The sequence below is a fragment of the Miscanthus floridulus genome, chromosome 3 (assembly GCF_019320115.1).
Source record: "Miscanthus floridulus cultivar M001 chromosome 3, ASM1932011v1, whole genome shotgun sequence".
Taxonomy (NCBI): Eukaryota; Viridiplantae; Streptophyta; class Magnoliopsida; order Poales; family Poaceae; genus Miscanthus; species Miscanthus floridulus.
In genome coordinates, this window is record NC_089582.1 from 13,550,486 (window position 1) to 13,574,277 (window position 23,792).

General features: G+C 45.1%; 1 protein-coding gene across 1 annotated transcript in view; it reads left to right on the forward strand.

The window, feature by feature from the left end:
• Positions 1-4,992: 4,992 nt before the first annotated feature.
• Positions 4,993-23,792, forward strand: part of LOC136543187 (protein TOPLESS-RELATED PROTEIN 2-like) — a 51,230-nt gene continuing 32,430 nt past the window's right edge. Inside the window, exon 1 of the mRNA XM_066535712.1 lies at positions 4,993-5,108. The gene's annotated coding sequence lies outside the window, so the exon portion shown is untranslated. The remainder of the gene's footprint in view (positions 5,109-23,792) is intronic.

The window sequence follows — 23,792 nt, forward strand, 5'->3', positions numbered from 1 at the left end:
GCCCCCGCAAACGAAGAACCAGTCCCCGCCGGCAAAGAAAGCCACCGTGAAACCAAGGGCTATTCCCAAAATAATATCTGAACAGAAGGAAGAAGTAACTGATGCATATAAAAAAGATATGTCCAGATTCTATGACAAACTTAAAAAGAATCAAGAAGCAAGGAGAAACCCGGAGAAACCGTACTTGTTCGTAGCTCTAGATATTCTAAGAAAAAAGGTGGCTTCTTACCAGCAACAACAGCGAGAATCTCGTAAGCCGTCCAAATCAACGTTAACGGACTATGACCGCACTCTCACCAAGTCAATTGAGGTGGCACAGAAAAAGAAGCGGGCAGGGAAAGGAGTTGCACAACTCGGACAACAATCGCACCAATCAGTCCCCCCGCTAGTTGTTGGTAATGAATATGGTTCGAATTTAGGATTAATGCATCAGGCAAACATACCTCCGGATGTCGATTTGGATCACCTTGGTGAATTTATTGATGAGACTGGTCTCGACCTTTACCAGATGTTTGGTGATGGAAACATTGAGAGTGCGGCGGAGGTTGATATTTGGAAGAAAAAATTTGTACTAGGCCAGAGTCTATATAACTCTCAAGCCTTATCTGATCTGGGGACGCAAATGTACCTGCTAAACAAATGGTACATGCAGACGTCTACCGGTGGAGACTTCTGCGTTGGTGTCAGAATTAGAGACGAACATTGGTTCCGTGGCGATGATGTTATGTATGTTGACTTTGCATAATTTCATCAACTATGCCACCTGACCTCTCTGGACAAAGTTATCATTAGCTGCTATTGCCTGTAAGTAATAATTCTTTCGATCTATTATGAAACTCATCATATGTGTGTATATGCATATAAATTATCCTAACAAGTACTATATATATGCAGATTTACAATGACAGAGCTCAGAAAGGAAGGCTGCAATGAAATTGGTTTTGTTGATCTCCATATAGTATTCAAAGACCCAGTTACTCCAAAGACTAATTGGAAGTCTGAGTCAAAGAGTAACCTCATGAACTTCTTAGTGAACCAAATCCACAAGAAGGATATACTCTTTCCCTACAACTTCAAGTAAGTGTTAATAATGTCGATCATCCTTAATGGCTCATATGGTGATTCTAGTTAATTAATGAGTGTTATGCGTTATATCCTATAAACACATGCAGCAATCACTGGATATTGATAGACATCGATCTGGTGAAAAGTCACTTGATAATCTATGACTCGATGAGAAAACCACAACAAGACTACCAAGATATGATAAATATTATCCAGAGGTAATTTCGGTATCTCTAGCAACTATATATACACACAAACATGATGATTAACTATATCTGATGACATGGCAAATTTTTTATTGGGCAGTGTTTAGAAAACCTTTATTGAGAAGCAACACATGGAAAAATGCAAAGTGCCACTGAATGTAATCCCTTTGAAAGTAAGTCCCCTAAATCGCATCATCTTTATTAATTAAACATATAGCTTTCACCAGATCACCAGATTGGATGACAAATCTTTTTCTCGTAAAGTGGTGTCTGAGGCAGGAACAGGGGAACAACTACTGTGGTTACTATGTTTGCAAGTTTATCAAGGTGGTCTCCCAAAGAACTCCTACAGAGAGACTCAAAGTACGTTAAAAATAAACTATATATTCATTTAATTATTATTATTGATTGTGTTACTATGTGTTTATATATATATATATATATATATATATATATATCTTTTTTTTGTACATATATTAATTTATTTTCCTTTAATTCAAACCTGTAGGCTCGATGGTTGGAGGAAAAGGTCATACGGCAAGACCAAATCAAAGCAATTCAAGAGTCTATAGCCGGATTTTTTAATGAGCAGGTCATCAATTCCAAGGGCGAGTTCTACTTCGACCCAACACTGCCATTGAAGCCAAGCTAGAGGATGAGAGAAAACTTGTTATATCACAACAACTGTAATGCAATCTTTTGTAATATATGCACATGAAATAATATAATATAAAATACACATATGCATGCATGCATGTAAATATATAGATGATGCATGCATGCATATATATATATATATATATTTCTATGCTTGAATTGTGTAATTTAATACGTTCATTGTGCTTGAACCGAAACATACTATACGCGCGTATAGATGTATAATTAGCAGCGTACAATACGACTTCGAAAACCTATTTTGAAAAGAAAACAAAAAATGAAAAGAAAAGAAAAAAGAAAAAAACCTTTAGTCCCGGTTCATATTACCAACCGGGACTAAAGGGTGCCGGCCATCGTGGCATGTCAGGAGACACCTTTAGTCCCGGTTGGTGTTACCCACCGGCACTAAAGGTCCCCCTTTAGTTCCGGTTCCCGACCCGAGACTAAAGGACCCCCTTTAGTCCCGGATGCTTGCTCCCGGGTGGGGAACCGGGACTAGAGGGGGTTCCCCACCGGGAGTAAAGCTCTGTTCTCTACCCGTGGCTGTTGCCCCGCAGCATTAACAAAAGTACTTATTGACTGACGTGATATCCTACAATAGGAGGATTTCCAATCGAAGAATTTCTGATGGTGATACAAGGTAGCGCCTTGGGTCCTTTGGCTAGAAAAGCAAATTCGCTCTTGACCATTTCGTTGGATGGAACAACACGGTGGTAGAAAATGATCTGGAAAGACAGACATATCAATACTAGGCCAAGTACTATAGAAACACTACTGGAAACTCGAATACTCCTGTGGGTGATGAATTTTTCTGTGCGTTTTTCTCAGTACACACAGAAAAATTAGTCATTAATGTGTCGGTTTCAAAAATCCTGACAGAAAAATACAAAAACTCAAAGGAAAATTCAATTATTTTTCTGTGCGTGACAATACATACAGAAAAATTATAATTATTCTGTCGGTTTTGTTGGAACGCACAGAGAAAATAGCAATTATCCTGTCGGTCATATATTACGCATAGAAAAATTCAATCGCACACACTAGATTTAGGGTTGGCGCCGCCTCAGCTCCTTTTAGCCCGATGAATAGCAAATGCATTATATAAAAAACAAAAAAAAACAAAAAATTCCTAAACCTGAACCCAGGCACAGAAGCACCCGCCGCCTCTCTTTTCATTCTCACCCTCATGCCACCAGGCTATGGGCGGCCTCTCCCGTCGCCCCAGCCCTAGCCCCACCGCCCCTCCCGTGCGCCACCCCAGATCTGCCTCTTCGCGGCCGGCCCTCTCGGCGCGGCCCCTCCCGTGGCGCCGCCCTAGGTTCACCTCTCCGCGGCTGGCCCTCTCGGTGCGGCCCCTCCTTTGCGTCGCCGGCCGCCACCCCAGCCTGCCGACGGACATCGCCCCTTCCAGCACGGGCCCTCCCGTGCGCTTCCCCAGGCCCACTGCCAGTCGAGGCATGTGCCAGATCTGCCGGCGACGCACCTGCACGCGACCTCCCTACGCCAGATCCGTCGGCGGTCTGCACGTGGTCTCTAGGGAGCGGGCCGTCCTGGCGCCGCCAGGTATGCTTGTCGCTTCTGTTCCCTTCCTTCATGCAAAACTGAGCACGAACCCCAATTTAAGCTATTTGGTTATCTGTATTCGGAACGGATCTGATCTAACCCCAAGTGTAAGGTGATATACTTTACTCCTCTAGTCTAGTGTAAAAGATGATGTGTTATTCCTGATTTAGCTTACTAGTAAAGTAATATATTATAAAAATTGCTTTACTCAATCCGTTCAATTATGACTATATATGCTTAATAGATGTCCTGGAATATGACTATCTATGATTAAATATGAGTTGCTGTCCCGCATGCCTTTCTGGATAATCTAGAATTGGTGTGTAGCTTGACCAGAAAAAGATTAATGCCTTTCTGAATAATCTGGAGTTCTTGTGTTAAGTGAAACAAAATAGCTAAAATTAATGAGCAAGTCAGCATCAATGGTTTGACTCTCTGGACACATTAGTATTTGAGATTATTTCTCCTGGCCCCGTTCGGCTGGCAGAATTTTGGCTGAAACTGGCTGAAAACACTGTTCTGGCTAAATTGTTGTGAGAGACAAACACAGTTCCGGCTGAAAAAAGAAGCCGAACAAGCCGAATATGGGGTAAGCCGAATGGGGCCTTTGTTATGCTATGTAACACAAGACTTTTTGGGGCTTATTTCTACTCATATTCTCATGCTCCGTGCTCTGCTCCGCCACTGCTACATGTTGTTTGAGGCTCCGTCTTTTCTCTATGAGTTGCTGGTAAGTTGTGCTTTCACAATAACATGTTTAACTTGCTCTATTTGTTGCATGTGTGGCATTTGAGAATAGGTTAATGCCAACATTTTAAAGCATGGTTTGGTCAGCCAGGAATCATGATCCAAGTTGATTTGGCTAACTGAATTGCAAAACTATGTTCAATTGTGGTTGTGAAAATGTAGAATTCACTAGTTTATCAGTTTGTGGTACTTTTGGAAAAGTATTGTGGCACTATAAGTGAGGTAGCAGTAGCAACCTTCAATGTCTGTATGGGTGGCGGCCCGAGGTTTAGGTGGGTTTTTGAGAGCTGGAGGCTCTGGCTGTGATCGGGGGAGCCATGTCGTCTCTTAGCAGGGAGCTGGTTTTCCTCATCCTGCAGTTCCTCGATGAGGAGAAGTTCAAGGAGACGGTGCACAAGTGAGTACTCGCCATGATCATGAATGGGGTTTTGGAGCCTTGCTTTATTGGGTGAGCTGGGATTTCTGATGCTTTTTGCGGTTGCCCGTGAAGGCTGGAGTAGGAGTCGGGCTTCTACTTCAACATGAAGCACTTTGAGGACCTCATGCAGGGCGGTGAGTGGGATGAGGTGGAGAGGTACCACATCAGCTTCACCAAGGTGGAGGACAACGGCTACTCCATGAAGATCTTCTTTGAGATCCGCAAGCAGAAGTACCTCGAGGCCCTTGATAGGTGACCGACTCATCACTACGCTACTCTTGGTCCCTTGTTGTTGTCAAGGTTGTTTTTTTTTGCTGAATTTGTTGTCGGTGTCACAGGCATGATAGGGCCAAGGCTGTGGAGATTCTCGTGAAGGATCTGAAGGTGTTCACCTCCTTCAATGAGGAGCTGTTCAAGGAGATAACACAGCTGCTGACCTTGGAGAATTTTAGGTACGGTAACTTTCCTTTCAGAAGCAAAGTGTTTAGTGCATTGGGCCAGTGCATCCAGATGTGATTGTGTATTGATGACCAACAAGCAAAATGAGCAGCTGTCCAAGTACGGGGACACAAAGTCAGCCCAGAATATCATGCTTTTTGGTGATTGTGTGCACAACTGATATAAAATCAAATAGTTCAATCACGTATCTGCTACTTGTGTAGGTTTACTATTTTTGTTCTTTATCTTCTTTTTGGTCATTCTGATGCCAAATGATGTGTTTCTTTGACTTCCCTTAGTATTTATGGATGGATAAGGTGACAGTTGAATGTAGTCAATGCTTTCTTTGTTCATTTGACTTGTTGGAATTTTATTGCTCCTGGTTGTCCAGCACTACAGAATCTTCTTGATATGGTTCTTTTGGGATTGTTTTCATGTGATTTGGACATCTCTACCTGTTTATCCCAAGTAACCAGCTTTTATCGACAATGTGCAAACAAATTTTATCACTTTATAGCGGCTCTAGCTTTAGATGCTTATGTTATAGCAGATACAGTGCAACCGTGAGGAAGTGGCCTCATGTTGATTGTTGTATAGCTACTGCAGTGAATTTGCATGGCTATTGCAGTGAGGAAGTGGCCTTATGTTGGTTTGTAATATTTCACACCTTGAAAACCAGCAGTTTGAATACTTTAAACCTTGTCCAATTCAACTTACTGTTGTAACCTTGTCCAATTTAGAGGCTTTGCTAAAAGTGTTATATTGTTGGGAGACAATTCCACTTACTGTAACTTTGTTCACATTCAGGCAACTGGGTCTTCTCATGCTGCCTCAGAATCTGCCAACAATGGTAATGATGTTGGCCACACCAATGGGGATCTTCATGCTGCAAACGTTGACAACAATCAAGGTTCCGACAACAATGGCGATCATGCATCGATAATGTGATGGTTGTGTTTAGTTGCAAAACATGGATGTGATGGTGGTTTCTTCTTTTGTAGAGTTGTGCTTTTGCACATTAACTAGTAGGTGGCTCTAATCTGTTAGCTTTAGTTTTAGCTATAATATGACTCAATGATGCATGCTGGTACTTTACTCATCTTGACTGAGACTAGAACTGCTGAGATGAGATGGTAATGCTTTTGAATGTATTGATGCTAGACCATTTGGACATCATCTATATGTAGCCCGGATGCCATTAATGAATGTGCTGAACATTTGGATCTTTATATGTATGCTATCTATTATGTTGTGATGAAATTACAGTATGGACAGTGCATATTTAATATGTTGTTGCTACTGTTCTGTTTCTATATAATTATTGTATCCAATTTGCTACATGGTTAAGGGTTTTTTCTGTCGGTGGTATGTTATTTTTCTATGCGTTAACCGAGACCGACAGAAAAATAAAAATTTTCCTGTGAGTGTACCTCTACGACTCTATCGGGACAATATCGACAGAAAAATTATTTTTCTGTCAGGTTTTTCTTTTTTCTGTGAGGATTAACGCACACAACATTTAAATTTAATCTGGGTTAACGCAATTTTTCTGTGCGTGTAACACCCTAAGAAAAATTGTTTCTTACGGCGAACACACAGAACAATTGAATTTTTCTGTCATTATATTTCCGTGTGTATTTTTCTGAGGGTACACCGTCACAAAAATATTTTTCTAACGGTATTCGCATTTTTCTGTGTGTTTTCGCACACACAGAAGAATGCGAGTTTCCAGTAGTGAAAGTAACAAGGAAAAAATCACCCAGAATGAAATATTACGTGAACAATAAGCTCGACGTCAGCATACTAGTTACAGTCTGACAAACTATGCATGGTGCGCCTTTTACTACTACAGTATATGTGGGAATCTGGAATTAGTCAAAGAAGAAAAGGAAACTTAAAGTGCTTCGCCTACACATGCAAGTATAGTTGGGGTAACACTGCTTTTGATTATTTCAGCAAATAGTTTTTGTATTCTACGCAATCAATAAAGTTATGAGCCGAAAACAAGAGGTACTTCTACGCATCAAGAAGCTGTTGACAAATGTCTCTTTCCATGAACTAGTCAACAAGGTCACAAATAAAACATTTACTTGAAGCTTACAAAGGCCCTTAGTTTACAAATAACCTTCATTACACCAAAAACAAGAAACGCCTTAATTTGAGAAAATTAACAAAAGGAAATTTTAAAACTAATTTAACTCCCCCTTGTACAGTAATCATGCTGATAGATTCAGCAAAAACCAAAATCCCTGCAAGGTTTTGACATTTTTGGGGCAGTTTGGCAAAGCTCCGCTCCCAGTTTCTTCAGAATGGACACCGTGGATCCTACCAAACGCTTAAAATGCAGCTGGATTCTGGTGGGAAGCAGGATCGATATCACGGTCGCACGATCGTTTAAGAGTCATTCTTTCTTTGTTTCAAACACTCGCACGCATAGTCGCATCACACGATCGCAATCCACGGATGGCAACGGCTGTGGATGCACTCGCCGCGACCAGGGAGGGGAGACCCGTGCGACGATGCTGCGCTTCACTTCCACTTCTACGCAGCGGCCCCGACGCCCCCGGCGGCCGGGCCTTCTTTCTGGCCGGCATCACACGAGGCCAGCACACACACAGGGGATAGTGAGCACTATAGCATGAAAACTAAGGGCTTTGGCAACTACCGCAACGCGACGAGTGCCACCTGCTTTGTTGTCACGTGCTTGCGCGCGTCCACCACTGCCGCACTGCGCCCGCCACCCCTGCCTCTCCACTCCAATCGCTCAATCGTGTCGCGCTCGACCACCATGGCCGTGGAGACCACTCGATTAGTAGCCGCAATGTAAAGCAGGAGTGTTTCGTCTTCTCTGGGAGCAGTGAGGACCGGAGGTGACGTAAGGTATTGTTTCAGCTGTGTGAAGGCAGCGTCTGCTTCCTCCGACCACTCAAACTTTTCGGATGCTTTGAGCAGTTTAAAGAACGGTAATCCTTTTTCACCTAATCTTTATATGAAACGGCTGAGGGCGGCCATGCATCCGGTAAGCTTCTGAACATCCTTCACCTTTTTGGGCGGCTTCATGTCCAAGACAGCTTTGACTTTCTCCAGGTTAGGGCTATGCCGTCGTGACTGACGACGTTGCCAAGTAGTATGCCAGAAGGAACACCAAAGATGCACTTTTTTGGGTTTAATTTCCACTGGAATGTGTTAAGGGCTGCAAAGGTGCGTTCTAGGTTGTCAACAAGGGTATGTGCTTCCTTGGTTTTGACAACTATATCATCAACATAAGCCTCGACGAGGTCGTCTTTTATCTCATCTTTGAGGCAGGCTTGTATAGCGCGTTGGTAGGTAGCCCCGGCGTTCTTGAGCCTGAACGACATGGTCGTGTAGCAGTAGGCGCCGAAAGGCGTGATAAAAGATGTCTTGATCTGGTCGTCCTTTTTGAGAGCGATCTGGTGATAACCAGAGTAGCAATCGAGAAAGGAAAGCAGCTCGCAACCGACGGTTGAATCTACGACCTCGTCTATGCGAGGTAAGCCGAAGGGGTCCTTAGGGTAGTGTTTGTTGAGATCAGTGTAATCAACGCACATTCTCCATTCATTATTCTTTTTGCGTATAAGAACCGGGTTGGCTAACCACTCCGGATGATACACTTCTTTGATAAATCTGGCTACCAAAACCGTGTAACTTCTACCCTAATCGCCTCCTTTTTGTCGCGAGTGAACCATCGTTGCTTCTGCTTGATAGGTTTGGGCTTGCCGTTGACATTCAAGGAGTGCTCGATCAAGTTCTGAGGTACACCGGGCATGTCAGCAGGTTTCCATGTGAACACATCCACATTGCTCCTCAAGAACCTAACGAGCGCGTCTTCCTATTTGGGATCCAGGTTGGCCTCGATAAGGGTCGTTCTGCTGGGATCACCGTCGACCAGCTGGATCACCTTGTGCTCCTTGAACTTGATGTTCTTGCGTGGAGCCTCGAGCTCTGGGATCTCTAGGTGGTCGGCCATGGTCTTCTTGGCGTCGAGCATGGTCTCGGCCATGCGAATAGAGAGGTCGTGAGCCTCTGCTATTTTGAAACTGTCGTCCTCGCAGGTATAAGCTACGTACACGTTGCCTCGAAGGGTTAGGACTCCTTTCTCAGTAGGCATCTTAAGCACCAGATACCTGTAATGAGGTATGACCAAGAACTTGGTGAGCGATGGTCGACCAAGAATAGCATGGTAGGTGCCGTCGAAGTCAGCGACCATGAAGTTGACGTAGTTGGTGCGGAAGTGGTCCGGGGTCCCAAACTGCACAGGTAGCGTGATCTACCCGAGAGGTGTAGAGCTATGTCCAGGGAGAACACCCCAGAACTGTGCCTCGTACAACTTGAGGTCCGCCTGGGCCGTCTTCAGGGCGAGCAGACTGTTCTTCAATAGTATATCGATGGAGTTGCCGCCGTCGATTAGTACTCTGTTGAATTGAACCTTGTTGATACAAGGATCGAGGACCAGGGGAAAACGTCCTGGCTCAGGTATTGCGGCCCATTGGTCCTTTCTGCTGAAGGAGATTTCGTGGTGAGACCACGGAGGGAGCCGTGGATCGGTGAGGAGGTTGTCGGTGTTGGCCATGTTCAAGCAAGCGCGGGCGAGCAGCTTGCATTCTCATTTGGTCTCGATGGATACTTTGCCTCCGATGATGGTGTGCACGCGATTGGTTGGCTTGACGTACTTGTGATGAGGATCTGCGTCTTCGTCATCGTTGTCCTCGTTGCGCTGTTCCCCTGCGTCGTTAGGCTTATCGGACGTATCCGGAGCCTGTTGGCGCGTGTAAATAGACTTGAGAACGCGGCAATTCTCCATGGTGTGGTTTGAATTAGGATGGAGCTGGCAGGGCCCTTTCAATGCTTTGCCGTAGTCGTCTTTGTAGTTACGACGTCCGCCACCTTTTTTAACGGTGTTGACCTCGCCGTCGTCTTCCCGAGCACGCTTGCCCCTATAATCGTCGCGGCGGTTACGCCGCTGATTACGTTGGTCACGGTGGTCACGGGAGTCGTTGTGCTGGTTGCGGCGATCAAAATTGTCATTTCGACCATGGTTGCCACGGTAGTCATCATGGTGTGGGGGGTGGTCGGAGCGTGGAACCCTTGCTGCTTCTTCGATAATTATCTTTTTAGCGTCGTCGGCGTCCGCATACTTATTAGCGGTGGCCAGGAGCGCTGTGACCGATTCAGGTCTCTTGCGGAGGAGCTTGTCCCTCAGGGCATCGTGGAAGCGGAGGCCAGTGATGAAAGCCTCGATTGCCTCGTTGTTGGAGATTGATGGGACCTTGATGCGCATCTCCGAGAAACGCCGGACGTACTCACGCAGTGGCTCATCTTTTCGATCTCGAATTCATTGCAGATCGTATTTGTTGCCGGGTTGTTCGCAAGTAGCAATGAAGTTGTCGATGAAGGCTTGCTTGAGCTCTTGCCAAGAATCAAAGTAGTTCGCCGGCAAGCTGACCAGCCATTGGTGACCTGCATGACCAACAGCGACTGGGAAGTAGTTAGACATAACGTGCTCGTCAGCCATGGCTGATCTGCACGCAGTTTCGTAGAGCATGACCCATAATTCGGGGTTCTCCTTGCCGTCGTACTTCTGAAGTTTCTCGAGCTTGAAGTTCTTGGGCCATATGACTTGGCGAAGGTGTGGAGTAAACTGCTTCAAACCTGGCGGGCCGTGGGCAGTGTCATATTCCATATGGCGATAACTTTCGTGGGATGCTCGATCGTTGGCTCTCTGGTTGATGCGATTGCGTAGATCGCGTTCCCCGAGGTAGCGGCGGAGATCGTTATTGCCATCACGGCGATCCCAGTTGCCATCCTGATTTACCCTAAGACCGTGGCGATTATCGCGGTTATCTCGGTGGTTGTCGTCCCAAACGTCGCGGTGGTTGTCCTCCCGATGGCGGTTGTCATCCCGACCACCATCATGACCACCATTTCTGCCTTGTCGGTTGTCTGATTGTCGTTGTTGCGCGAGCCATGTTGGTTGAGTGGCTATGAGCGACTTGAGTATTGGCGGCTGTGGCTTGATTCGACTGTAACGGATGGATCCCGGGCTTGATTCACCATCTCTACGGTTTGAGCCATAGCAGCCGTCAGATAAGCTTGTATATCATCGCGAACTGCCTGGGTTTCGGGGGTGTTGGGTAGTTGTTGTATTGTCGCCATGGCGACGGCTACGTTGGCGCTTGGAGTCCTAAAGACCTGTTTGTCCCCCACCCCGTTGAAAGCATTGTTGAGGTCGCGTGGCTGGACCCTTATGCGTCGTGCCTCCTCTTCTGCTTCAGCTTCAATTTGCCGGTGATTAAACCGGTCAATATTGCGTGCCTCGCGTGCAATCCTTTCTTGTTCTATTTTCACCAACTGCTGGTGGTTCGTCATTGCTGACAACATTGATCCAATCCCCTCGCCTTGGCGGGAAACATGGGAATTGCGGAAACCCCGGGGCGTGGTCTGGGATATCCAAATCGTATTTGATGCCTTCATCGTCATGATGCTGGAGCTCAGTGTGGATGGAGGCATTAGATGCGATGCCAGACGAGGAGCTGGAGTCACCCTCTTGGACCGTGTGGATGGATCCTTCTTGATAATCCTCAATCCGGATCATGTTGATGAAGTTGCTTGGCCTTGGCCGAGGCTGATGTACAAAACACAGATCCGAGCAGCGTTGTATGTTATACGCGTAGTTGGAGGCAGCGTTTCGCAGGCCGTAGAGCTAGGCCTGGTAGTTCTTCGTCGAGGCTTCATACTCGAAGAGCCAAAGACCCATCGCGGAGGCTGGCCGGCGACGAGCGGAGCGCCCTTCAGGAGTAGATATGACCACGAGATCTGTACCAAGTCGTGCGGGACGACTGGCCTGAGCTAGTCGGGTAGATCTGTTGTGGGGAGCGGTTACCTGCTCATTAGGTTGACATTGAATTGTACTTACCAGAGCTAGGGTTTCAGCGAGTTTGGTGCCGACCCGATCGATGGAGTCGAGCAGGTCGGTGTTGTCGATCTGCTTCCCTTTGTAGCGGGGAAGCGGGCGACGAGTGGTCGGTGTGGCTGAGGATGATGCAGGCATGGTCAGAACCAGATGTACTATGGTCGGAACCAGATCCATCATGGTCAGAGCCGTATCCACCGTGGTCGGAGCCGTAGCCGATGCAGGTGAAGCAGTGGTCGACGCAGACTGGATCCACGCTTCCTCCATGGTCATGGCGACAAAGTCATCGGAGCCGGTGGTCCAGGTGATCTGGCCGACGGTGAACATGAGGCCGTTGGGCGTAGCCATGGAGCCGGAGATGATGACCATCTTGTTTGCTTGGAGAGCAGTACGCACACCCCCTACCTGGCGCGCCACTATCGATGAAATATGGTTGGCAGTCTACCTAGGGGTATTCCCAAGGTAGTAGATTGTCGGCAGACAGATGCGTAAGCCTCAAACAAGATGGTGACGCAAGACAGACACAAGGTTTTATCCAGGTTCGGCCACCAACAAGGCGTAATACCTACGTCCTGTGTCTGATTGTATTGCTGTATGTCAATGAGAGATGTTTTTTAGAGGGGTCCCCTGCCCGCCTTATATAGTACGGGGGGTAGGGTTATAGATCTGGAAACTAATCCTAGCCAGTTACAATTGCCATAGATGGCCAGATAAGGATTCCTATTCTAACCGACCAGGATCTTGCTTGATCGCCAAATCTGCCTTGACTCCTTGTGCAGGACTCCAAATAGGTTGGCCGAGCCATGCGTCATCTTTTGATGGACCAGACCCTCAGATCTGGGCCGGCCCAAGCCTAGCCGTAAGGGTATAGGGGTTAATACCCCCACAACTACGCCACGACGCCAAGGGATGGATGTGATCTGCCTACGGCCGTCCCTCCTCCCCGCATGGCTCGATGCCGCCCGCCCCCGAGGTGAGTGAGTTCTTTTCCCCTCGCCATGACAGAACCTTGGCTTACATGCTTAGTACTATTGAGCTGAATATTTAGTTCGACGGATTAGTCGTGTACTCTCGTAGCCACAAAGACCGCGATGCTTGTGATGCACTTTGGTGTGCGAGTATTCCTTTGCTCTTTTCCAATCGAGAGATAACACTATAATAGGCCTCGTTCCATTCTGTGGGACGTGGGGCCTAGAATCAGTGGGAAAATGATGTAGGAGCAGTTGTAGTGTCTGATATTGGTGTCTTCTTTTTCGAGAGAGGAGTGTCTGATTAATGTCAAAGCTGATTTTGGCAGGAAAAGTGGTTACCTTTGGCGTTTGTTTGATAACTCAATCTTAAAAATGATGGGTTACTTAAATAGAATCAAACCCAAACCAAGGCAATGTAGTCAAATTTCACGTTTAAAGGTTGGGGATGAGAATTAAGGGCCAATTTGGTAGATCTCCCATTTCTAATTTTTGAGCTTGACTTCTTGATTCTCCGATGGAGTGATTCTGGTGGAAGAACAGGGTGGAAAGCAGGTGAGAATCAATTTTGAAGTGATTCTAGTGGCGATTGAACGGGGAGCAGTGTGAAGCGACGAAGAGCAAGATTTTTTTAGCTCCGAGCTCATAGTGTAAATGGAGAAGTGGTTGTCGTCAGCTTCCCATAAAAATCCAGCTGCATTTTAAGTGTTTGGTAGGATCCACGATATCCATTTTGAAGAAGCTGGGAGCGGAGCTCCGCCAAACTGGCCCTAAAATGTCAAAACCTTGCAGGGATTTTGGTTTTTGCTGATTCTGACTTTATCAGGATGATTACATGTACATGGGGGAGTTAAATTAGTTTTAAAATTTCCTTTTGTTAATTTTCTCAAATTAAGATCTTCCTTATTTTGGGTGGAATGAAGGTTATTTGTAAACTAAGGGCCTTTGTAAGTTTCAAGTAAATATTTTACTTGTGACCTTGTTGACTAGTTCATGGAAAGACATTTGTCAACATCTTCATGATGCGTAAAAGTACCTCCAGTTTTCTGTTCATAACTTTATGGACTGTGTAGAATACAAAAACTACTCCCTCCGTCCCGTATTATCTGTCATTCTAGCGACAGTAGTATGTCCTAAATTAACTGTCGTCTAGGAGATTGTAGATGGGCCTCACACCTACGTCTAGCCTGCAACCTTCCTGTCACCCGGTCAGGCATCCCACCTCCCACTGTTTTCATCCACTCGTTTGTCTAGGAGCTCGCGTCGTTTATTGTTTTTCTACTGAAATAGAGAGACAGAGAACAGAGGTCACTGTCATCTGTACTATTTTTGTAGGTTTGCCTTGGTCTTCGCACATGGATCCCAGCGACAGATAATACGGGATGGAGGGAGTATTTGCTAAAATAATCAAAAGCATTGCTTTCCCTGTGCCAACGACACTGGACAACCGACCACCGACGGCGACATGCACTGGACGCCAATGACAAATGTTTCCTATGCGACCAGGAACCTGAAACAATCGGTCACATGATTGTTTCCTATTCCTTTGCGCGGCAGGTTTGGTGGAACATCAACAGGGCGCTCCAGTAGCCGATGGTGACCGCGTCATCAGCAACAATCCTGGACTGGTGGATGGCATGGCGGCATCAATGGAATGGGCCTAACAGGAAGGGAGCCGATTCTATCTTCGCCCTCGTCGCTTGGGAGCTTTGGAAAGAGCAAAACACAAGGTGTCTCCGGGGCGCCAGCACCCAAGTACCGCAGCTGCTAGCAGTGCTCAAGTATATGAGGCGGAGCTCTGGGTACACGCTGGCGCTAGTAACCTAGGTTGTCTATTATCTAGAGTAATACCACTAGTAGAGAACAGACCTTTCATCCGAGGCCAAAATGGGCTCTAGTCCCGGCATTTTTTGCGCCCGGGACTAGAGAGACCTTTAGTCCCGATTGGTGTATCCAACCGGGACTAAAGGTCCCTGCCCAACGGCTACTGCGCTCGGCATAGTGGTAGGGGACATTTAGTCCCGGTTGGAGCCTCCAACCGGGACTATAGGTATACTTTTACTCCCGGTTGGTGTATCCAACCGGGACTAAAGGTCTCTGCCACCTCTGTCTGGCACAGGAGCCGTTGGGAGGGACCTTTAGTCCCGGTTGGAGCCATGAACCGGGACTAAAGGTCCCCCCTTTATATATCGGCCATCTCCTTCTTCCTCCCCGAGCCCGAGCTCAGCACATTTTGAAGCTCACTACAGTAGTGTTCTTGCTTCCTCCCTCCCTCCATTGTTCCTCCATCCATTCTTCGATTCCTCCGTCGATTTCTTCCATTTCTCCGTCAATTCTTCAGTTGTAAAGGTTACCAATCTCATACTCTCATTTTTCACCATTGTCTTATCTCATTTTGTTCACTATATATATATGGTTCTTTATTGTGGTTTTTTTCATTTGTAAGCAATTTGAGCTCAAAATCACTTCAAGCTTGCATATTTACATGAAAGAAGGTTAAAGTAGCTAGTTGAACTTGCGGACCGTGTTCATCTCGATGACCATGTTCTCTGCCGAGCGGTAACGGATGTCAAGGAGGAGCTTTGATTCTACGAGGGAGAGCGGCAACGGTCGTGGAAGACCGTGTTCCCTTCCTCGTAGAATCGGAACTCTTCCGTGGCAAGTACGGTGCCGTCCGGTGGAGAAATGCTCGCCGAGATGATCACGTAAGCAAGTTCAACTAGTACAGATGGTTATTTATTCACATGTCCCGATATCGTCGCAGTAGTCTGTCAATCACCGTACTTTTTATTTTAACTTTTTATGAAATGAAAAACTTAGAAAATAGTTAGAAAATTATAGAAAATTCGTACTAGTTGAACTTGCGGACTGTGTTCAGCTCGGCGAGCATGTTCTCTGTTGAGCGGTAACGGACATCAAGGAGGAGCTTTGATTCTACGAGGGAGAGCGACAATGGTCGTGGAAGACCGTGTTCCTTTCCTCGTAGAATCGGAGCTCTTCATTGACCAAGTATGGTGCCGTCCGGTGGAGAAATGCTTGCCGAGATGATCACGTAAGCAAGTTCAACTAGTACGGATGGTTATTTATTCACATGTCCCGATATCATCGCAGTAGTCTGTCAATCACCGTACTTTTTATTTTAACTTTTTATGAAATGAAAAACCTAGAAAATAGTTAGAAAATTATAGAAAATCCGTACTAGTTGAACTTGCGGACCGTGTTCAGCTCGGTGAGCATGTTCTCTGTCAAGCGGTAACGGACTTCAAGGAGGACCTTTGATTCTACGAGGAAGAGCGACAACGGTCGTGGAAGACCGTGTTCCCTTCCTCGTAGAATCGAGCTCTTCCTTGACCAAGTACGGTGCCGTCCGGTGGAGAAATGCTCGCCGAGATGATCACGTAAGCAAGGTCAACTAGTACGGATGGTTATTTATTAAAACATGTTTTTGAGCTATAGTGTATTAAAAAATGAGTATAGAGATATAGATAATTTTATAGTTTCTTAATTTTATTTGTTTATAAAATAAGAAATTTATAGCGTATTAAAAATGAGTATAGAGAGAAGATGGCAACTGCTTCATTGTTTAGAGATATAGATAATTTTATAGTTTCTTAATTTTATTTGTTTATAAAATGAGAAATTTATAGTGTATTAAAAAATGAGTTTAGAGAGTATATGACAACTGCTTCCGGGTCCTCGGCCTCTCATGGGTTTCCAAAGCGACTTAGGCCGGGCCTCCCTCTCATTCCATGCGGCAAGTGTCGTGATGAGACGAAGATTGTGATGGAGTACCGAGTGAAGAAGGAGGGTCCCAACAAGGATCGTATCTTCTACAAGTGTCCGGATCGCAATGTGAGTTATTTTATCGTATTTAATGATTATGGTTAGTTTATACCTATTTTCATGATGGTTGTGATTAAAGTTCTAATTTTTTGTTTTAATTTCAGTAGGATGGCTGTGGACGATGTTCAGGCTTCTACCGGGAGGAAGAGTATGTTGAACTCGTGCAAAAATATCTTGCACAACAGGCAGATACGGCGGCTAATGAGGCAGTGATCCAGCCAAAGAAGCCCAAAGATGTTGCACAATCAGGGGATCTATCTGTTTTAGTTGAGATTGGTCATGAAATCCTTGTGCTCCTGAAATGTATTTTAGCTTTAGTTCTTTTAGTTGTAGTTGGGATTGTCTACATTGTAGCGATGCTTTCATAAATTTGTACCTTTTGTGGTGGCACACATGTTGTATAAATAATTAATTATGATCTAGGTTTTAATATGGTATTTATGTCATGTAATGCAAATGAGCCGGCATTGGATGTACAATGCTGATCGCCGCTCCCAAGAGTTCATTGACGGCGTGCATTCTTTGTTACGTGCGGCCGAGGCAAACAAACGCGACGGTTTCATGTGCTGCCCATGTGCCATATGTAAGAATACGGTGGAATATCCTTGCTCAAGGACTCTTCATTCACACTTGTTCAAGTCGGGTTTCATGCCAAACTATATTTGTTGGACGAAGCACGGAGAAACTGGCGTTGCAATGGAAGAAGGTGAAGAAGAACAATGGGACGACAATGATATTATTCCCGATGGTGCGTGCTTCAATGATACTGCAATGGGAGAAGCTGAAGAAGAGGTAGCCACAGAAGATGAGCCTACTGATGATCTTTGTCAGGTCATTCGTGACGCACAAAGAGAATGTGAAAGTGAAAAGGAGAAGATCAAGTTCGAGCGGATGCTAGAAGATCACAACAAATTGTTGTACCCAACTTGTGATGCAGGGCAGAAAAAGTTGGGAACCACACTAGAATTGCTGCAATGGAAGGCAAAGAATGGTGTATCTGATAAGGGATTTGGAGAGTTACTAAAAATCCAAAAGAAGATGCTCCCAAAGGACAATGAATTGCCCACCACTACCTACGAAGCAAAACAAGTTGTCTGTCCTATGGGGCTAGAAATCGAGAAGATACATGCATGTCCTAATGACTGCATGCTATACCATGGCAAAGAGTACGAGAAATTAGATGCATGCCCGGTATGCCATGCATCGCGGTATAAGATCAGACGAGATGACCCTGGTGATGTTGAGGGCGAACGTCCACAGAAGAAAATCCCTGCCAAGGTTATGTGGTATGCTCCTATAATACCACGCTTGAAACGTCTGTTCAGAAACAAAGAACATGCAAAATTGTTGCGATGGCACAAAGAAGACCGTAAGGTAGACAATATGTTGAGACACCCTGCTGATGGGTCCCAGTGGAGAGCAATCGACAGAGAATTCCCGGAGTTTGCAAATGACGCAAGAAACTTAAGGTTTGCTTTAAGTACAGATGGTATCAATCCTTTTGGAGAGCAGAACAGTAGTCATAGCACTTGGCCTGTTACTCTAAGTATCTACAACCTTCCTCCTTGGTTATGCATGAAGCGAAAGTTCATTATGATGCCTGTGCTCATCCAAGGCCCGAAGCAACCTGGCAATGACATCGATGTGTACCTGAGACCACTTATTGACAAACTTCTCATTTTGTGGAATAAAGAAGGTGTACGTGTGTGGGATGAGTACAAACAGGAACACTTTGATCTGCGAGCATTGTTGTTCATAACAATCAATGATTGGCCTGCTCTAAGTAATCTTTCAGGATAGTCAAACAAGGGATATAATGCATGCACACACTGCTTCGGTGATATTAGAGGTGTATTCTTAAAAAAATGTCGAAAGGTCGTGTACCTTGGCCATCGTCGATTTCTTCCTGCAAATCACCCGGTAAGAAAGAAAGGCAAGCATTTTAAAGGGAAGGCAGACCACCTGACCAAGCCTCGCAACCAAACCAGTGAGGATGTACTCGATATGGTCAATGATGTGAAAGTCGTCTTTGGAAAAGGACATGGCAGCCAACCTATTCCGAACGACGCTAACGGTCACGCACCCATGTGGAAGAAGAAGTCCATATTTTAGGACCTACCCTATTGGCAAGTCCTAGAGGTCTGTATCTCGATCGACGTGATGCACCTAATGAAGAATCTTTGTGTGAACCTGCTAGGCTTCATGGGTGTGTATGGAAAGCCTAAGGACACATTTGAAGCATGACAGGACCTGCGTTGTTTGAGAGAAAGAGACAACCTGCATCCAGAGAAGACATATGATGGACGCCATTACTTACATCCGCCAGCTACACTCTAAGCAAAGAGGAGAAGGAAATCATGTTTGAATGCTTAAACAACATCAATGTACCATCTGGATTCTCCTCGAATATAAAGGGTATTATAAATGTGCCAGAGAAGAAATTCTGTAACTTAAAGTCCCATGACTGTCACGTTCTCATGACGCAATTACTTCCAGTTGCATTAAGAGGAATTCTACCTCCAAATGTACGTCTAGCCACCGTGAAGCTATGTGCATTCCTCAATGCAATTTCTCATAAGGCAATTGATCCAACTGATCTAGCTAGACTACAGAATGATGTGGTTCAATGTCTTGTCAGCTTTGAGTTGGTGTTCCCTCCTTCCTTCTTTGATATCATGACACACCTCCTAGTTCACCTAGTCAAGGAGATTTTCATTCTCGGTCCTATGTTCCTACACAACATGTTCCCCTTAGAGAGAAGGAAGCATCGCCAAGGGCTATGGAACAGAAGAGGTCATTGAGTTCTGTGTTGACTTTATTCCAGACCTTGACTCGATTGGTGTTCCTGAATCAAGACATGAGGGGAGACTAAGCGAAAAGGGGACACTAGGGAGGAAAACATATATTGGTACGGAGGATGATTATTTCAATAAAGCGCACTACATAGTTCTACAGAACTCCTCTTTGGTAGATCCGTATATTGAAACACACAAGGATCTCTTATGATCCGAGTTTCCAGGGAAGACTGAAGCTTGGATTACACGTAAGCACATGGAAAACTTTCAGCGGTTGGTTGCGAAAAAAATGTCAAGGTGATGAGAGCATCCATGAGCAACTGTATTTATTGGCTATGCAACCATCATGGCATATCATAACATACAAAGGACGAGATAAATGGGAACATATTCTACACAGTAGCCCAAGAGAAAAGGAGTACCAACCAAAACAGTGGTGTCCGCATAGATGCCACAGACCCGAATGGGAATAAGCAGACATATTATGGCCGCATAGATGAAATATGGGAACTAGAATATGCACCTACTTTGAAGATCCCATTGTTCAAGTGCCAATGGGTCAAGGTGACCGGAGGCGGGGTAACAGTAGACAACGAGTATGGAATGACAACAGTAGACCTTAGTAATATTGGGTATAAAGATGAACCATTCGTCCTTGCCAAGGATGTGAATCAGGTGTTCTATGTTAATGATATGTCTACCAAACCAAAAAGAGGGAAAACGATAATGACTCAACCAAAGAGCCAAAGCGCCACATAGTTCTTTCAGGGAAAAGAGTCATCATGGGAATTGAGGACAAGTCAGACATGTTAGAAGATTATGAAAAGTATGACCAAATTCCGCCCTTCAAAGTGAACAAAGACCCTAGCATCTTGGTAAACGATGAGGACACTCCATGGTTACGACGCGATCATAACCAAGGGACATACATAAAGAAGAAGTTCACTGCTGTGCCCACTTGATGATATAGTGATTTAATGTAGTGTGTGTTTGAGATATTATGTAATAATTGTGAATTCAGATGATTATTATGTCGTGTTTCAAATTAAATCAATGTTTGATTTGGTGGGATTTCTCTCTTGAAAAGTAAAATTAGGATATTGAGTGATGAAAAATTAAAATATTAACGTTAAAATGATGTGAAAACAAATTTCCTGTCCAAAACCAATAGTTTTAATAATTTTAATTAAACACTACATTTTTGCATTAACGAAATAATAAATATTAATTACATTATGTTTTACAATTATAACAAAAAATAAAAAAAGTTAGGTTATAGATTTTTCCTATGTGCCATAAAGAAAAAGAAAATCCATATTTTTAACAAAATAATTTTATGCCTTTTATTTAATTTACTACATATTTAACAAGAAAATCCATATTTCTATTAAAAAAGTTTGCTCAAAACAGGCGGGAAATGAAAACTGCAGGCCACCTTTACTCCCGGGTGGGAAGCCCACCCGGGAGTAAAGGTGGGCTGCAGTTTCGTGGCCCGCCAAAAAAACCCTTTACTCCCGGTGCGTGTTACCGGGAGTAAAAAGATCTTTACTCCCGGTTGGTAAGACGCACCAGGAGTAAAGGACCTTTACTCCCGGCTGGTGGCTGGCACCAGGAGTAAATCTCCCTGGTATATAACCGCCAGCGCCTGGCGCAGATCGATCCGCTCCTCTTCTTCCTCATCGAACACCGTCGCCCTCTTCTTCCTCGCGCCGCCATCCGTTCACCTTCCGTGACACCGCCGCCCTCTTCTTCCTCGTGCGGCCTCCACCGCGCGTGCCCGTGGCCCTCCTCTGCGCGCGCCCGTGACCCTCCTCCACGCGCGCCCGTGGCCCTCCACCGCGCCCTCCTCCACGTGCGTCTAAGGCCTGGCCGGCCTCCACTGCAGAGGTGATCAGTTCGTCTCTCTGTACATTCTTAGACGGTGTAAAACTTCAAAAAATGTTATATTTTGCTGTGATACCGAATATAGATGTTCTAAAGTAAATTACATAGCATCAGAGACGAAGTACTGTGCCTGTAGAAGAAGAAAATAAATTCTTATCATTTCGGAAATAGTAATGGTTATATTAGCAATAAGACACATATACTTACATTTCATAATGACTTATACTTATATTATCAGCATAGAATTTTCTCATATGATGAATGACTACATGGTTCACATGGTACATAGGATCACAACATCATGCATCGACACCGCCCCGGCCCACCTCACGTCGTCGTCATCAGCATGCCGGCCCGCCTCACGTCGTCGTCGTCAGCACACCGACCCCCACGCCGACATGTATATATACGTCATTTGTATTCATATGCATGTATATATACATCGCGGAGCACCGCCGCCCTCATTCGCCCATGCGTTTCTATGTATACGGCGGAGCACCGCCGCCCTCGTTCACCCATGTGTACAAACATATATACGGTGGAGTGGAGCATCGCCACTCTTGTCACACCGCCCTCTCTCGCGGCCTAGTCGATCAACATTCGTATTATCGTTATCGTTAACGCTAAACAATCACACTAGGACGAACCACGCTGTTGATGTCACCGATGTGGTTCGTCCTAGTCACCGACGCAATTCGCCCTCGACCATTTATGTATAGCCCTAATTCGCCCTAGTACCGACACAGTTCGCCCTAGTGTGGCGAATTGCGTCCGTGACCAAGGGGCAAGATTTAATAATGCATATTGTTCGTAGATTTTACGCAAGTAAGCAAAGATTTGACGTACTATATATTGGTTTTGTTTTTTGAAGCTAGATGGCCGACCCGAGAAACATGGATGAGGAGTTGATGATGAATTTGATCAACACTGGCACTCAAGTTGCCGGCGATGATGGTGCTAATAATAACGTGCAAGAGGATGCAGATGACGGGAGTCAGTACTTGGCTCTTGAACAAAATGAGCAACAACATATTGGCCAAGTATATATTTTTTATTATTAGCTACATATATTATCATATGTCTTATGTGTGCTCATGACATTAAAAATAATGTTTATGTTTTGTAGCCCTCCGGATCGACATCAACAACTACAACGAAGAGTAAAAATGTTCGAGGTCCCAAAAAGCCATTGGAGGGCCGCTTCATCATCTCGGAGTTCAATGTGGATATAGGCGAACCGGGGGGGGGCCAAATAAAATGAAATTCGTGCACCACTGTAGTTACCTTGTACGGGACCGTCTCCCGATCAGTACCCGTGAATGGAAGAAGAAGACCAATGCTCCTCATATTAGTTTTGTCTCCAATCGTGACAAGACGTTAATTTGGAATGATGTCTTGGAACATTTCACGCTCCAAACAGATGGTTATGGTGATATAATAGATGGTGATGAATTGAAGGAGCGAGTTAGGGATTGGGCAATGAAGAAGATGGCCACCCAGTTTCAGACTTGGAAGAAACACTTATACACGATGTATGTCAAGAAGAACATAGCACCAGATTTTACTGTCCCAGGCCCGATCTCAAAGCAGGGGCCCTATTGGGATGAGTTTGTACAGTACAAGACGTCGGAAGAGCGTGTGAGTCGGGTGATAAAGAACCAACGTAATGCCCAATAGAAGACATACCACCATAACTTGGGATCAGGTGGCTACCCGACTACCATTAAGAAGTGGAACAAAATAGAAGCAGACCTTCTTGTCAAGGGTATCACACCAGAATCACTCGAGTGGGAAGAGCGTGCAAAGAATTGGTTTTTCGCTCATGAGGGAACACTGGACCAGGAGACAGGGAAGTGCGTTTATGGCGCAAGACTGCAAGAAGCAGTAGAAAGATTGTTTTATGCTCAGAGAGCTACTGCTAGTGGTGCGTTTAGGCTCAATAGAGAGAAGGATGAACTGACATACGCCATCGGGACTATTGAACACGGTGGCCGAACTAGAGGCAAAGGAAGTGTCTCATGGGAGCATGGATTCCCTCAGGACAGACCTTCCTACAGAAGCCGCCAGAGAAAGAAGGAAGAAGAGGCACAGCGGCTCCAGAGGTTGGAGGAAGCGGTGCGTGAAGCACAGGAACAGGAAAAAACCTTTATTGAGAAGCAACACATGGGAAAATGCAAAGCGCCACTGAATGTAATCCCTTTGAAAGTAAGTCCCATGAATCGCATCATCTTTATTAATTAAACATATAGCTTTCACCAGATCACCAGATTGGATGAC